Source organism: Mus pahari, chromosome 1 (assembly GCF_900095145.1).
Source record: "Mus pahari chromosome 1, PAHARI_EIJ_v1.1, whole genome shotgun sequence".
Taxonomy (NCBI): domain Eukaryota; kingdom Metazoa; phylum Chordata; class Mammalia; order Rodentia; family Muridae; genus Mus; species Mus pahari.
Window position 1 is genome coordinate 89523003 of NC_034590.1, and position 7399 is coordinate 89530401.

At 42.1% G+C, this 7399-nt stretch overlaps 1 protein-coding gene across 3 annotated transcripts in view; it reads right to left on the bottom strand.

The window, feature by feature from the left end:
* The window catches only part of Dcun1d3 (defective in cullin neddylation 1 domain containing 3), a 38519-nt gene that overhangs the window by 6408 nt on the left and 24712 nt on the right, over positions 1–7399 (bottom strand). The window lies entirely within an intron of this gene.

The window sequence follows — 7399 nt, forward strand, 5'->3', positions numbered from 1 at the left end:
TGGGTAGGGGAGCAGGGGTGGGGGTGGGGGTATAGAGAACTTTCGGGATAGCATTTGAAATATAAATAAAGAAAATAATAATAATAATAATAATAATAAAAGAAAGTTAAAAAAAAAAAAAAAGAAAGTCTCATGCCACATCACTGACCATATTCAAAAGCTCCAAAGCCCCAACATGTGGAGAATCAGACTCACTCTTCACAGGAAGGGGTTTCCTTGTAATCGATCCTCAATAAAATCAAATTGTGCCTGGTAAATACTGTAAATTGCTAGCCATGCCCTGCTCCTAACCTGAGGCAGTCTTTCCTGTCATCTTGCATCCATCTCTATAGGTCTGCAAAGACAGGGTCTCTAGCTTTCTAGGCAATTACACTCAGTTAATGACAGTGTCTTCCCAGGTGGCCGTACTCCCTCCCACTGCCACCTGCTGACAGCCTTTGCACAATCTAGACATTCCAGTGCCAAGTTTACAAAAACAACACAATTATTAGTAATGAATACCACTTTCTATTTGCTATATTGTATATTGTTATTATAACAGCAGTATAGAAACATAGCTCTCTGAAATAATTACTGAGTTCCAGGAAACTAAATGGCAGCACACTGAGGTCAAGAAGCTATCTAGGAAGGGAGAAAACAGTGCAGTTATTGAGAGGTTGGCTGAATCACAGTGAAGGCATCTATTAACCAGACCTGTCTGCAGCTTATTCCACTGCACCTCAGAACTGGTGAGTGGAGGAAATGAGATGATCCATGCATCTGGTGCACAGAAGCAGTCAGTGAAGGGTCCGCCTCTGTAATCATTATTATTACTGCTATCACACAGTCACCGACAGACCAAAGCTTTCTTTACCGAAGGAATTGTTCTTCAGTAGCCAGCCCAGCTCTATCATGGCAAGTCAAATGTCTCACAAGTGACAGCTCTCCTGCTTTAGCTCTGTGGCACAAATGAGTCAAACAGAGCCAAGGACGAAAGAGAGGTGGGAAACAGGTGACTGAAAACCTCAGTAGGGGAGGGGGAACCACTCATGCACACATACAATAACTGGGGTACCTATGCTAAGCCTGTATACTCCTTTGAATATGTACTTACCAGTCAGGAACTTTGTTCCGCTTACAATGGGTCATCATAGTACCCAGCTTTTCTCCTCCAGCAGCTTCTGCCTCCTTCCCTCCCTTCTCTGCACATCAGCCTCCAGACTCATCCTTCCTCTGTGCCAGCCCTGGCTGGATTCCTAAGGATAGGCTTTGTTACCTGCCCAACTAAACCCCAGCCTCAAGCCTGAAGCCTGAAGCAGACACTATGAAACCCCAAGGGCAATCCTTACAGGTCCTGGGTCCCTGGAGGTGCTCTAGTTTCAGCTGCACCTATCTCTTTGGTAGTTCCATGAGGTAACAACCAGGCTAAGCTGTCTTCAAGTGGCTTGCTCTTGGCCATTCAGCCAAACCACTGTGGAGGACCAACCCACACTGGAACCTGATGTAAACGGAGACAGAAAAAATGGAGAGATAAGAGAACTACAAAGAAAACTTGAGACTCAGAAGGATACTGAGGTCTGGGGCTACAGCTGCAGTTTTATAACAAGCCTAAGAAGTAAACTGTTATAGGCTCTACAGATCTGGAAACTACACAACAGTATTACAAAATAAAACCAGCCTGCTAAGACTTCACTGAGATTTCACAGAAAGGTAGGTCTTGTTTGGGTTCGTAAATGACAATAAACAGGAAATGGAAGAAAAGAAAGCCAATACAGTTGGTCCATGTAATTAACTACATATAGTAATAGCTGTATCTTGAAAATCATTACAGGGGCCTGGGGAGATTGGCTCATAGTAAAGTATCAGCCACAAAAAGCATGAAGACTTCAGCTTGGGTGCCCAGCACCCACGTAAAAATTGGGTGTGATAAACCATGTCTATCTAATCCCAGTGCTGGGGGCAGGTGGTGAAGACAGGGAAGCTTCCTGGGTTTGCAGGCTAGCCAGCCGAAGTGAATCGATAAGCTCTGGGCTCAGTGATAGACCTTATCTCAGAAAATACGGTCCAGAAAGACACCTGACATTGACCTTTGACCTTTACACATGCACACATACAACACCCACATTTAATATGTATTGAGAATGATGTGAACTATTATACTTAATTTGTTACATCTCTATAAGTTAGATAACTTTTTTTTTTTTATTTTATAAAAGCAGGAAAATAATAAAATTCAGGGATTTGGCTTGAAGTAACCAGTCTGACTCCACACTCTGATCTCTATCGCTGGCCTTGCTTACTCTTCTCTGCTATGGTATGCGCCAGGGCATGCCAGACCCCTTGGGAAGATAATGGTGCACCAAGAAGAAAATGTTCTTTATCAACACATAAGTGTATTCCAAAGGGTGAGTCTATATGCAGAGTAAATTCCAAGGACACCTTGGACTCTCATCCAGGACTTCCATAAGCAATGTATCCCTTCAACAAACCATTTGGCCTCTCTGAGTTCCTGTGACTCCAACATTAAAAAGGTGACTCCAACATTAAAAAGGGGACTTCACTTGTCTTTTCAAAGTATAATATTCTGGGGCTACCTTCACATCATTGCCATTTAAAAGAAACTGCAGTTCTAATCTGGAACCCTCTGAAGACAAGAAATTTTCCTCCGGTTATAATGAATTGCTCCCTTGCTTCTTACAAGGAGAAAACAAGTGACTCCAATCTGAACAATGGGTGATAGACACCATGGAGTTTACAGCCTTCCCTTTCCTTCCTCATTTTAGACCTTGTCTGGAGGCAAGCAGCTATGGCCCACTCCCTAGCCCCACACAACCCAGTAAGCAGCCCAGAGTAAGCTGGCTCTTTGCTGTACCTAGTTAGGTCAACAAGCTTGCTCGGAGGAATGCTGTATTGGCTGCTGATAGGGAGCCTGTCACCCTGAGGAACAGGCAAGTGCTATACCAAAACCAGGTCAACCAAGTGTCAGATCTGCCCCACAACTGTCTTAAGCAACCAACCCAATGTCCTTCTCCATGGTTAGTCTATTCTGCAGCAAGAAGCTACCAACACTGGCATTCCCACATAATAGCAGTATGAAATTCATGTTTCCAACGTCCATCTAAACAGTTTTGTAGAGCTAGCTGAGTCCATATTCTTACTTATCAAATACTGAAGACCAGAACCTGAGAACATGAAATCCTCAGTTTTTCAACATCAGCCAGAGGCTGAGCCAACCGTGCTGGCAGAAGCCATCCTCTTAATTTAGACAAGATCACAGAGACTCCTAGTCCCACCTGGCAGCTTACAGGTTTTGAGTGACCTTTTCAAAAAAGACTGAAAAGTGGGTCCTGTCAATGGTAAACAACTTCTAGAAACTTGCATACATCATGAGGAAAAACTGATAGATTGCTCCTCTCACTGGGAACTTAGGCTTGAAGAAGATCACCTTCAGAGATTAGATCTTACCAGAGCTACTTAGTGGGGAAAGCAGTTCCCTCTGCCAAAACAAACAAGACCGGTCTGTCTCTATGCCCATGCTTTGTCTATGCCGTGCCGTTGTCCTAAAACGCCCTATACTAGCAAGCAAAACTGCAGCTCCAGTTAGAGCTGGGTAGGACTTGCTACACCAATCTCAAAAATGCAAAAGGAAAGAGGCATGAAGGAAGGATAGATACAATATTTTAAAAAGGAAATATGTGCACTAATTATATTTCTAGGAAATAATAACTTTGAGTCATATGACTAACACCTTCCAACTTGACCCAAAACCATTTCTTTACTAACCCTGATTAGTTTGTCACTGGTCCTTAGGTGTCACACCTTAAAATACAATCACATCCTGTATAGTGATGTTTCTATCAGTAATGAATTATAATCACAATGGTGGTCCCATAAGATTATTATGTAGTTCTTAATGCCACCACAGCCAACCCAATGCTATGGAGAAAATATTCTCTTGTTCATGAAGATGCTCACACAGATAAACACCCTATACTGCCAGCTGTATAAAGTATACACAGCACATACACTTATGTACAAAATATAACATTTTAACACAGTTACACTGTGGCTACACACTGTTGATGTTACTTTTCTGTTGTTAAAAGGTTGCTGTGTGACTCTGGCAGCAAGTTCATACATATCACATGTATTATGTCTCCTGACTAAATCAAGATATGAAGTGAATGACACTAGTGGCATCTACACAATGACAAACTCATTCAGAATCTATCCCCTAAGACAATGACTAGATATTCATGAGACTATATATATAATTAAGACCTGAAGACTGAAGCCAGTGTAGCTAGCTAGTCTGAGGGCTACTTGTCAAATAATACAAGCATGCCAACACAGACACATACCATATACACAAAGTAATGAAGTATTTTGGTCTCTAGGCTTTAGAACTGAGTTGCATGTTTACCCAAAATAACCCAAAACTGTGCCTTCTCCTATCACTGGTCCACAGTGAAATTTTTTTGCTTTTTTCCCCTATCACAACTATTTTAAAGTAAGTCTAACTACCTATACATGTGCAAAAAGGGCATGGTTAGGAGGACAGTGGATTTCTAGGTCGGCCACTGTATTAGTTACTTTTCTAATTGGTGTTACCAACTACCTACAGAAGGAACTTAATGGGATGAAAGATTCATGTTGGCTGTTCCAGAAGATATGGTCAGTCCACCACTGCAGCAGGATGTGCGTAGGCAGCTCCTCACAAAACGGCAGATGAGGAAGCAGAGAAGTTAGACTGAAATCCGGAGCACACATCACCTTAAATCCTCACTCCCAGAGACTACCTCTGCTGGCAAGGCCACAGTTCCAGATGTTCCATAACCTAGTCACCTATTGGGCACCAAATATTCAAACACATGAACCTGAATACTTCAGATTCAATTGTCACTCCTTTGTCTCTCTCAGTTTCCCCAAGGCTTTCCTGTTTAAAGGCAGAAGTCTGTCTTGGGTTTGTACTCCCTGAAACTATAATAAAAATGACATGCCTGCTACACTACCTCTATGTGTACAGTTTGTTTGCTTCCTCAGTAGACCCCTCTGAAAGTGAACTGCTGATTATACATTAATTCTCTGCTTCTAGATAGCATATGGGTATCTACCACTCAGGAATTTAGCTGATTATAGCTAATTAGTCCTCAAACATCTAATTAACACATGAACTGTTCACTTTTTGGTCACCTAAAGAATTGAGAAAAATACTTAACTGAAGATAAGATTACATTTTTGCATTTAGTAAAAGGCAAGAAATCAGATTGTAAAATGATTCAAAAGATGAGGAAAGAACCTGATCCAAAAAATGATAAATGACTGCCTGCAAATGCCTTAAAGGTATATTTAGATGATCACAAGTGCACAGCTGTGGTTTCTAGAGTCATGTGACTTCTAAGTTTCAAGTTCATCACATGGTAAGTGATCAATTTCCTAATGCTTCCTCATTCTTTATAGAGAAAAATCTAAATCCATTATAAGACCACACATACCAACTCCTTCCTAGAGGCCAATGATGGAGGCTGACTGCTAATGCCTCACAGACAGGAAAAAGGGACAAAAAGGACCTGCATAGTAAAAGAATTCCTCCTTTCAACCACGTCAGTAACCCAGTCAGAAATATCCATGACTACTGCCAAATCAAAAGTACTATATACTTATTTTAGAAAATCCAAACAATGCAAATAAGTCTGTGTTGAAGGATAGCTTTGTGCACTGTATATTCCAGATATTTATTTCTTTGTTGTTGTTGTTGCTTTGTTCCTTTTTTCTTTTTTTATTAGATATTTCCTTTACATTTCAAATGTTATCCCCTTTCCTGGTTTCCCCTCCAAAAACCCCGTACCCCTTTCCCCCTCCCCCTGCTCACCAACCCACCTACTTCCTGGCCTTGGCATTCCCCTTCACTGGGGTAGAGAGTCTTCACAGGACTAAGGGCCTCTCCTCCCATTGATGGCCAACTAGGCCATTCTCTGCTACATATGCAACTGGAGCCATGAGTCCTACAGTGTGTACTTTTTGGTTGGTGGTTTAGTTCCAGGGAGCTCTGGGGGTACTGGTTAGAACCCATGGAAGGAGTTACAGATACAAAGTGTGAAGCAGAGACTGAAGGAAGGACCATCCAGAGACTGCCCCACCTGGGGATTCATCCCATATACAACCACCAAACCCAGACACTATTTGGATGCCAACAAGTGCTTGCTGACAGGAGCCTGATATAGCTGTCTCCTGAAAGGCTCTGCCAGTGCCTCACAAATACAGAAGTGGATGTTCACAGTCATTCACTGGATGGAGCACAGGGTCCCCAATGAAGTAGCTAGACAAAGTACCCAGGTAGCTGAAGGGGTTTGCAGCCCCGTAGGAGCAGATACTGATTTCTATGCCCAGACATCTTGTAGTCCTGACTTTGGTATGGCCAACCATCTCTAGTCTCAATGTTATGTAAAAATTGTTTCCAACACCTCTGATTCATCAATAAAGGGCTGATTACCCAATAAACTAGGCAAGAGAAGAAAATCCCAGCAGGGGATCTCAGAGGAGAAAGACCAGGAAAGAGAAAAACCAGGAAGATTTATTTACCATGAGGTCTCAATGGGAGAGCAGCCATGAGGCCACAGTAACAGAGCAAGCCAAGGCAGGACTCAGACTACAGGTAAAGGACCACATGGCTGGGAAGTAGGCAGCCAGAGATAGAATAGATGAGTACCTGCCCAGAACACTGCCTGTAGTTGTTAATAAAAATACCATTTATTCAGGAGCTAAAATGGGTTAGAGCAGGTGTAGAAACACCCTGCTGTTACTTGGGAGCAAAAGAGGCAAAGCAAACCCTCCCCCAACAAATTACAGTCTGTGTGTGTGTGTGTGTGTGTGTGTGTGTGTGTGTGTGTGTGAGAGAGAGAGAGAGAGAGAGAGAGAGAGAGAGAGAGAGAGAGAGAGCGCAAGCACACAAGTACAGGCAAGTGTGTGTATGAATTATTCCAGAATGCCAACTAACTTTTGGTGTCTTAGTAAGCATATGCAGATGACACACACACACATACATGTAATATATAAAACTTATAAACAAACAAGTTATATTGCACATCCTATTTTGCAGCCCTTTCCACTCACATTATTTTTATAAACATCTTTCCCTCTCAAAAAAATTATGTGTGCTGGTAACTGTACAGGTAGTGCATATACACATGTTCATTCACATGCACTACTCAGGCATTGTCTACCTGGTTTGTGTTTGGATGGTTGGGTTTCGAGTTTTTGTTTTTTTGTTTGTTTTTTTTTTGTTTTTATGTGTATGAATGTATGTAAGTGTGAGGGTATGTGCATGTGAACTCAGGTTTGCATGGAGAGGGTATCAAATCTCATGAAACTGTAAGCTGCCTAACAGGGGTACTAAGAATAGAACTTGGGTCCTCTTCAA